This window comes from Triticum dicoccoides, chromosome 7A, assembly GCF_002162155.2.
Source record: "Triticum dicoccoides isolate Atlit2015 ecotype Zavitan chromosome 7A, WEW_v2.0, whole genome shotgun sequence".
Lineage (NCBI taxonomy): Eukaryota > Viridiplantae > Streptophyta > Magnoliopsida > Poales > Poaceae > Triticum > Triticum dicoccoides.
Window position 1 is genome coordinate 86,478,447 of NC_041392.1, and position 10,126 is coordinate 86,488,572.

The 10,126-nt window shown below is 46.5% G+C and overlaps 1 long non-coding RNA gene and 1 pseudogene across 5 annotated transcripts; both read right to left on the minus strand.

The window, feature by feature from the left end:
* Positions 1-203: 203 nt before the first annotated feature.
* On the minus strand, positions 204-3,381 carry LOC119329238 (annotated as a pseudogene).
* A 2,763-nt stretch (positions 3,382-6,144) lies between these two features.
* On the minus strand, positions 6,145-9,670 carry LOC119331403. 5 transcript variants are annotated; one of them, XR_005160504.1, is made up of 6 exons: positions 9,407-9,600; positions 9,098-9,314; positions 8,137-8,433; positions 7,988-8,038; positions 7,238-7,365; positions 6,145-6,970 (listed from the first exon to the last, which is right to left on the minus strand). It is a non-coding gene; the product is annotated as an uncharacterized LOC119331403 (long non-coding RNA). The 5 variants fall into 5 exon arrangements; XR_005160501.1 differs by adding an exon at positions 9,609-9,670 and having other exon boundaries at positions 7,238-8,433; positions 9,407-9,514; XR_005160502.1 differs by having other exon boundaries at positions 7,238-8,038.
* Between the last annotated feature and the right edge of the window lie 456 nt (positions 9,671-10,126).

The window sequence follows — 10,126 nt, forward strand, 5'->3', positions numbered from 1 at the left end:
CTGAAAGCGTAAATTCATGAGAAGAAGCGTATTGTGACGGTGAACCCACGGAGTCAATCCGTGCTTTATTATTAGGGAAAGATGAGACGATTTACATTCTTGTTCCATTATTACTGTTTATATATGTTGACGCAACAGTAAACCAAAAATGAATTGAACAAGGACAAAGAAAACAGCCATCGATCTCATGGCATGGACATCGTTCATGGTGATGGTGCCGGAGCAGTATCACCTCCTATGGCGACAACGACGACGGGGCTACGCACGACATGCTTCTCTGATACCCAGCTCAAGGTTCTCTCCACGTAGAGCTCTTTGCCCAGGTCGTGGCCGCTCACGGACACACTGAAGGTCTTCTTCTCTCCGGTTTTGGAGAACGACATCGTCTCCGGGACGGCACGCACCGTCAGAGACCTCGGCACGTCCACTTTCGCCTTGAATGTTGAATTTGCTGGCCCGACGTATGTCACAGTCCGGTTCACGGTGAACTGCGTCGATGTTAGTGGCACGGTTATCGTCGGGTAATTCAGCTGCACGTCCTGGACCTTGGGCAGCTTCGCACAGGTCAAACTCGAGTTGCGCACTATGGTTGCTAGGCCGCTGTCACCAAGGAGCCAGCAGATGTAGCCAGCGTAGTCAATGACGCTGAGGTCATACACCAAGCCAGGGTTGGCGGCTCTCGCCGGGTTTACATGGCCGGCGCCTGTGTCATACACGCCCGCCTTTCTATGCTGCTCGTCCAAGATTGAGCCGCCGGTACCGTTAATGATGTTTGACGTTGTCAGGATGGCAGACTTGATGGTGGCCGGCGACCAGTTAGGATGGATGCCTTTGATGAGCGCCGCGACACCACTGACATGTGGCGTCACCATGGATGTGCCTGATATGATGTTGAAAGGGCCCTGTTCATGGCCCGTTTTTGACGGCCAAGCAACAAGGATGTTGAGGCCCGGTGCCACTATGTCTGGCTTTAGGATGTTGGGGCGAGTGAGCTTGGACCCCGGGAAGAGAACGAGGCCACGACGGGGGCAGGGCGTACGCTAAACTGTGTGCCGTTGTACGCAAGAGACGCCGCAGAGCTATTGTCCGTCGACGCGATGTAAGCTATGAGGGCCTCGCCACCGGCTGCAGTCACCTGTACAACGCTGCAGTTGTAGTCCGTAGCAATGGTGGTGTAGCCACTGATTTCGTCGTTGAACAACACCACGCCTGCCGCGCCAGTGCCCACTATGTTGCGGATTTTGGACTGTTGAGCCTTCGACTTATTGTCCTTGCAAACGAGGATCTTACCAATGATACTACTATCATAGTCGTAATTGCAGTACCGCCATTTCTCGGAGTAGAGGAGAGAGTGCAACTTTAAGCTTGGATTCGCTATCTGGGTAAGTGCTTCTCCTTCAATGCTCTTGCCATTGCCGAGATGGATGTTGGCTCCGAAGCTCCGGTCCACGGAGCCGGCGGCGGCCGTGAGCAACCAGGGTGCTTCATTGGCGACGGAGCGCTGAGTCGGACCGCTGTTGCCAGCGGCGCACACCACAAGGATGCCCTTGGACATGGCACTGAAAGCGCCAATAGATATGGAGTCTTGATCAAAGCTGGCGCCTGTGCTGCTGCCAAGGGAGAGCGAGAGTACGTCCACCCCATCCTTGATGGCCTCTTCTAGGCCGGCCAGTATGGCAGATGACTTGCAATCACGAGCAACCCATACCTTATACATGGCAATGTGGGCGCTCGGGGCAATTCCGGCCGCGGTGCCTGTGCCCACACCATTGTATGATGCACCGGTTACGAAGTTTCCGGCGGCTGTGGATGAGGTGTGTGTTCCATGCCCCTCTTCGTCGTCAGAGTCATCACCCGCAATCAGTGACTTGGCACCGATAAGCTTGTTGTTGCACTGGGCCGCGTCGCACGAGCCCTTCCGCGGAGGGTGGTGGAATACCATGGTCGTTGAAGGAAGCGTGCGCCACATAGATGCCGCTGTCAAGCAGCCCGATGATAACTCCCTTCCCGTAGTCAGCCTGGCTCCAGAACCCGGTGCCATTCCTTAGCCCAAGGAACTCTGGCGTGTGGGTGGTCATTAGCTGCAGCGTTTGGTCTGGGAATGCACGCACAAACCCTGGCTTCTTGGACACCATGTCGAGTTCGGCAACGGTGAGCCTCACGGCGAAGCCGTTGAACACCTCGGTGTAGGAGTAGAGAAGACGTGACTTGATAGAATCACCTGCCAACGAGCTCGACAAGAAAGACTTGTGCCACTGATGAATATTCAGTTTAGGAGGGTGCTTGTGGGCGAACGATGGGAAGTATGGCTTCATTTGGTGCGTAGACTGATGGAGGTTTAGTTAGCTCATCAGCCCGATCAGTTGTGTTGGAAGCGTACTAGGTCTGAAGAGTTCACAGTCACATAGATGTATATCGATATCATTAACTCTAGTGTTATTCCTAGTTCCAAACATGTTTGGAAAGTCAAAGTTCCTTTGAAGATTAAAGTGTTTATGTGGTTTGTGCATAAACAAGTAATTTTAACAAAGGATAATTTGGTTAAGCGCAACTGGACAGGATCTACTAGGTGTAGTTTTTGTGATCGGGACGAGACTATCAAACACCTCTTTTTTTATTGCCCGTTGGCAAGAGTTTTGTGGCGCACTGTGCAAATTGCCTTTAATATTACTCCTCTGAATTCGGTCAATACGTTATTCGGAACGTGGCTTGTTGGGATAGAGTCCGAAACAGCTAGACACATTCGTGTAGGAGTATGCGCGTTGTAATGGGCAATTTGGAACTGCAGAAATGATTTAGCTTTTAACAGAACAACAACTATTCATTTTTTGCAAGTATTATTCCGGGCTACTGCGCTGATCCGTATGTGGTCCTTACTCACTCCGACGGAGGCCAGGGAGCGTTTGGTTACTGGATCTGTCCGGTGGGAGATGATAGCGCGGGATATCTTCAACCGGTTTGGATGGCGGTCATGTAATAGGATAGGCGATTAGTTTACCTATCTTCTGTTTTGCCAGCCGGTTGTGGTTTTTTGGGCCTTTTGTTCTTGGCGTTGTGGCTCTGTGTGAGCTTGCCGTTTTTATTTTGTTTTCAGACTTTAAGACCTTGTTGAACCTCCTTTATTAATAAATGTGGCCGTATGCATCGTTCTGATGCAGAGGCCGGGGAGTCCTCCCTTTCGAAAAAAAACTGATGATGCGGGTCTTCGCCTGGATTCAAGGGTGGTGGCTGGACGAGCATGATGTAAGCACGATAAGCAGAGGATTTTGTGGCATTTTGGTGTATGCTTGTGGTAGCTGAATTGATATAGGATAGTGCGAGTGTAGGGAAGAGAGTGGTGAGCAAGAGAAGTTGTACTAAAAGATCTGTAAACGACGCCATTTCTTAAGTCGCAGACAGGTACACAAGGAAGATGATGGGAATGCTGGAATAATCAATACCGGGTAATCATTATATGGCACAAATAATTAATGTGTCGTGCCTTACTTTTGGCATGTAGGAGTATTAGTCAGTTCATAAATCCAGCGCATGCGGTAAACACATAAATGGCTTCAATTCCTACTGAATATGGATGGCATGATAAGGTTATGTGGGTGTGTTATCATCTCATAATTGTGTAGTATCAACAGATTCTTGAACAAAAATATTGAAGTAATGACAATATCGAAGTGATGAAATCAAGTGAGGTTGAATAGGTCGTCTTCTTTTGCTGTCAAAAGCACAAAAATGTTAGGCCTAAGGACTAAGGCTATGTTTGGTAGCAAAATATTAGAAAAACCGAAGTATTGAAAACCACAGTATTTTTGTCAATGGGTACAAGATACCACAGTTTTGATAATATCAAAGTATCTTGAAGTATTGAGATTATTATGACCTGTTTGGTTGTTGCCGCAAAACACAGTATTGTTGCCTAGTTGTTGCGTACAAACAGTCAGCTACCTAGCCGTTAGCAGGGGAAGGACATGCAGCTGGCCGGCCGTTTGAATACTATTCTGTTGAGCTTTTGTAGTTAGCTAGCTGGATATCCTAACCATCAGCATGCATAACAACCCAACGGGTGGCTTGTATATACAAAAAAGATCATCCATGGCACGGCATTTCTTGTGAATCACCTGATAGTGAAGCTACACATAGACGGAGCTGTTGACCGTTCTTTGCGTCACCATCGAGGCGCAGCGGAGCTACGCGTGGAGGTGATGACCCAACACGTCGCGTAGTTGGCCAGTCATCTGTGTCACTTTCGAGGGGCACGAAGAGTTGCGCCAGGATTGGAATCGCGCGGCCACGGTTAGCGCATTCACTTGATATTTGCATCGTCTCTATCCTCTGTAAGTCCTCCTAGTTTCTCCATCAATGTGGGGAGTTTTCTGAAGCGTAAACATCGAGAAGATGATGAGTTGGCCATCATCGAAGCCGTATACAAAGGCGAGAGAGGTTCAAGCAATCACCAACGTATTCACACTTCCATCCTTACGGGGCATAAGTATGTGAGAGAAATTTTAGAGGGTCATGAATTGAGATGTAAGAGAGATTTTCGGATGGAAAAATATGTATTTCATAATTTGGTTAAGTGCTTTCGAGAGAGACAACTTCTGCAACACGACAAGGCGGCGCGTCGGCGGCGTGGTAGGAGCGAGTTGTTGAACAGAGAGGGGAAGGATAACGAAGGAGACCCTTCTTTTCGGCTCCTCTATTTTTTAAAAAGAGGTCTGAGATTCTTTTTTTTATGCAGAGAAAAAACCACAGTTTAGCAAATACTACAGTATTAAAACCACAGTTGTTACGGACTACCAAACAGGTCATTGTAAAAAATACTATGGTAATCTCAAAAACTATGGTATTATCAAAATACTTAGAAAATACTTTGCTATCAAACAGGGCCTAAGGTCCTATTTATTTGGGCTTTTGCTTCTGCTTTTGCAGATTTTTCACTTTGACAAAAAAAGCCAGAAAAGCTTCTAAGTAGGGGAAAATGCTATTCTGAGCTCGAGCTCAGATGAGCTCCATATCAGAGCCGTCAGCTCCCGCTAAGATTCGCACCATCCAGCGTATTTCCATCTGTATTCGAAATAGTATATGCAACCTATGGCCCACTGACCTATCTCCTTTAATGTAACGTCGGTCGTCCCTCCGCCAGGCGGCTCAGCCCGTGCGAGCCGTCATGGGCCACGGCTCAGACGTTACGCTACAAACGGCGGTCAACTGACCGGCCCATTTATTGCGCGCTCCAGCCAACGGATCCATCCTTTTGCCGGAAGTTTCGTTCCCTTCCCAACCCCTACCCTTATCTTCTTCATTCTCGCCGGCAAGAACCAGATCCGGAGACGATAACTACCTCCTCTTCGTCGTCGCAGCCCGACGATGTACTCCCACTGATTCTTTGCCCCACCTGCGGCGATCCCCTTTGTGAACATCCACATGCTTGTTGCAGGCTGGTTATGTCTGTTCTTGAGATCCACGGACACGTACCTGCCGGAGCTGAGTCGCCATGGCTTATTCCAGCCATAGGTGCTGCACGCCTGCACCAGCCTCTAGCCGTGCACACATCCGCTTCCCTTCACCGGAGATCCAGGCACGAACACAGTCTCTTGGACGGCAGCCAGGCGGAGATTCAACCAGCTCATGTACGTGCCCAACCACAGCTTCAGCAGCCCTGCCCCCTTGCGCGGCATCTCACTGCTGCTCGACGGACAGCAAACGCACAGCACTGCTGCTTGCCGGCACCAACCTGAATACCTGATCCTGGTCATCGCTATGTTGTTCTTAATCTTCCTGCAGCGCAGCAGTTAGTACCGTGTAGAAAGTCCTGTACTATGGAGAGTCGTCTAGTGCTTATAATTATCTGATTCCAGTTTGTAGCACGGACCTGTGTGAGCCGTCATGCCCTGACCAAGTAGCAATGATGTATTTCGCGTCAGGTCACTAATATGTAATCATGGTTATCTCTAAATAATATTCATCTAGCTCTTTCTTTAATGATCTCATGAGACCCCATTCAGTTGGCTTGTTTGGTGTGTGTTTTGTACATGAATATTTCTAGGAAGCTTAGGCATGTGTTGCAACACAGAAATTATAAGTTCAGATATACTCATACATTTGTATTTATAGCACATAAAAGAAGAAATGCGAAGATATAGCCTGATGGCATGGCAGATGCTATACAGAAAACTCTTATTATGGCCAGCGCCGTCCTCTACCCCCCACTGAGCAGACCCTCGCCTTCATCATCACCTGCTTGATCAGCTGCTCATCAGCGCCATCGTAGTAGTCCTTGACGTAGACCACGACCCTCTACTGTTAATAGGCTGCATTTCAGCCATGCTTTCTGAACTAAATTAAATTATAAATCATGAAAAAGTGAAAACAAAATTTGCAAAGACATGGGATGGATCCTGTCAGTGAAGCCCACCAAAACGTTACCTTGTGAACCAACAGAAACCTTGGAAAATGGAGATGCATAATCTCAGTAAGCATATCAGCACTACCTCTTACAAAGCAAAAATGTGTTCAATCATAACGCCCTTTAACAGTTGATTACTCATTTGTATCAAAAGTCAGACTAAGAAAACAGTAGGTACGTTTGTGCGTAGACCGGAGTGTTGTTTTCTTTTACAGGAGGTTGATTCATCATTAAGGAAAAGTGAATCGCATTAAAACTACGCATCGGCCCAAGGAACATCCCAGAGAAAAGAATCCATCAACTTATAAGAATATTTCCACATTGTCGAATAACAATCAGGAAAACAGACAGTTTATCAGAAGGTCAAGCAAGTATAAGCATATTTATCACAGGTAGTTCCTTTCACGAATAAATGTCATAGATGAATGAATATTATCCCGAGATACTGGCTATAGAGGTACAGGTAGGAGCGTAGACCATGGACTAAGGAGATTACTTCATATAATACATCTTCGCCAAAGTTTGTTCGAACTAACTCTCAAACATTTTCAATGAAGTCTCAATGAGAACCTGCGATGGAAAAAAGAACACCTACATTATTTTTGGGATTAGGGGCCTGTGGGAGCATAGTAATGTTGGGATCAGGGGTTTTATGTTACTAATGGGAGTGTAGTAATGTTGCGATTAGGTATTCTTTGACAAATGGACATCCTTGAATCATATATACTACACTGCTGTGAGAATAAATGTAGATCTCTTGAGGGGGGAAGTACATGCTCCAAGAGAAATGCCGTTGAATAAGTAAATCAAAAGTTAAATACATGTTATGAGTATCACCTCACAATGCTCAACAGTTCTTGCTGCCATTTAATCGGGTCCTTCTTGCTATCAGATGCAACCTGTGTGTCTTATGAACCCTCATGTTCTTTGTTAGTTACATTATCCATGTTAACTGATGCCTCATCCTGAAACAAAAAAAAACATTTTCTGGGGGCCTGTTTCTCTTCAAAGTACTTAAGAGCTCTGTTGGAAAAGGCAGTGCCTAGGAGGCGCTAGGCAATGGCCAAACACCTCGCCTAGGGCATGAATGGAGGTCTAGGTAGGGAAAGCAAGGAATTGTCCACCCAAGCAAGAAATCATGCCACATACTGCACTGACATGACGAACGTGTTATATTCCAATGGCAGTAGATGGTAACTAACTTATTTATATGCCCTAAATTAATATCAACAACCATATAATAATCAAAAATACACTAGGAGTAAAAACTATATTACCGCCTAGGCCGTGCCTAGGGCGCTTAGGCACTGCCTAGGCACTAGGCGAAGGCCAACCGCCTCGCTTACGCCTACCGCCTTTTCCAACCTTGCTTAAGAGTTAATAGAATAGGTAATTTTCCTTTTGAGATAAGGGAAGGGACGTTGTAATTCAGATAAATCAAATCAGTCGGAGTAGAATAACGTGAGCCATGTGGGTGAAATATCTGCAGCAATGGGCATGTCCCGTTCTGTTCCAGCAAGGAGCTCCATAATAAATAGTCTCATGTGAATATAACTAACAATTAAAAGTGCTTCGAATTCCTTTTACCTTGTCAAATATGAGTTCCTTTAACTACTTTGTCAGCTCTTCAATTATAACCTACAAATATTGAAAGTAAGCTAATAAGCATCGTCTCTTCAGATACTTGTAATGGCAGCATAACACCTGGTTCAAGCAAACGATTGGTGCTGGCTAACCTCAGTAACAAGTTTTGTGTTATCAACAATGGAGAGAAGACATACAACGAACTTGAGGAAAAAAGACATGTTCTCAGTTGATGATTAATTGCTTGGGAGCATAAAACCAACCAAAGTTTCTATGCACTGGGAGAATGTTTGTATAGGTTAGAGCATAGAATTCACACAGTATGATCCTATTTAAACACTAAAATATATTACATATATAGACATCACTTACAAGACATACATAATCACTGAGAGCAAGCCTCATAATCTTCCCCTTCAAGCTTTTCATAATCTTCTTCCTGTCCTGAACTGAAATGCATTATCGTGTTAAATAGCAAAAGCACATTGAAAATAAGCAAGAAGGAAAATACTACTGAATATGCACCGTGAGGAGGCTCCAATGTGCTTCTGCCATTTAACACAGTAAGCAAACTTAATCGGATTTACACATAGTTTGAGAGGATGAGTATTATGAACATTGGAAATACTACGGAATATGCAGCACGCTCTAGATCCGTGGTTCAGTCTTTCAGTTCATAGATTCGAACATTCAATCTTTACAATCAGCAGTACTTCTAGATTCACATATTCGAAGATTCAATCTCTACAATCAGCAGTACATCTAGATTCACATATTCAACGGATTTTCTAGGGAACGAACTGTCCACCGGGTTCCATATTAAATTAGCCCACATCCATACTTTGGCAGACTGTATTTCTTACTTAGCAGCACAAGCATACTAGATCTTCGCATGATCTTGCTGAGAGTCAGTACAGCTTTCCAGTTTACTCAGTGGCTGGCCTTGCTGCTAGTTGCTGCAGTAAGGCACTCCTAGCATGACCCCTCTGAATTGAGCAAGCAGACTGCAAAAGAATCCTATCGGCTCTGACTGTACTATTTCTTCAGTCAAGCCAACTACTTTATTCAGAAATCGCTGCATGTTCGATGGGGCGAAGTTGTTTGTTCACTAACCTCTTGTTCCATCCGGGCACCAATGATTCATCTCCCTCGTTGACAGGTCTGATGTCGGCGGTGACCCCTCCCTCCCTCCTCCGCCGCAAAGATGGGCGCTTCCCCGCTGTCTGCCGCCGCGTGCTGCTGCGGCGCCATCGGCCCTGCCAGAACTTGGCCTTTCGTAGGCACAGGGGCGGGGACCAAACTCTCCCTCACCTCCTCAAGCAGAGCGGATCTGATTCATGGAAGAAAGGGATCCTCTCAGTCAACCAAGCTGGTCCTCTACATGGAGCCGCACCCGGCAAAAACCAAAAAAGATCAACGTACCAGCCGATTGGTTGCATGAGAAACTCCATGGTACCTCGCCGCCGGCGGTCCAGACTCCAGACCTCTATTCCGCACTCCTCAGCCTTGGGAGGGAGAAGATCTCTCACCCTGCACTCAATTCGTCTCAGTGCCCACGAGACGGAAAGCGAACTTTCTGATCCACGGATCAGACGGGGAGCGGCGATTCTGATCCACGGCTCACCTCGCCGCCGTTCACCTTCGCGTCAAAACTAGTTGTTCTGCTCCATCTTCATGGCCCACCACCTACCGCTGTGGCATACGTATTTCCAAACAGTACCCAATTTCTGGCAGCCCACAACCGCGCGAATAAAGAAATGGCCCAGATCCACGGGCGCTGACCGACGCTGCAGATATCGAGCGCATCTGCGATCGGGACTAGTTACTCCACGTCCCTAAGTAGGTGCTTTTTGCTTCATCTTTTGGCTTATACTATCACCGTTAAGTGTAGCATCGCTGTCAAAACTGAGTTCTATCACAAGATTCTTGACAGAAATTAGCAGCAGCTCCATTAAGAAAGGGGTAGCAAGGACGTGGGTAATGTATCTACCCATTTTAATGGCGTGGGATGTGTGGGCTGGGGGGCGGGGGGATGCACATGATATTTTCTTTTTTATTATTTTCTGGGTGATAACAAATACTTATATATCAGCATCGGTAAAATTGGAAGATATAATTAACTAGTCAATGTGTACGTGCAAA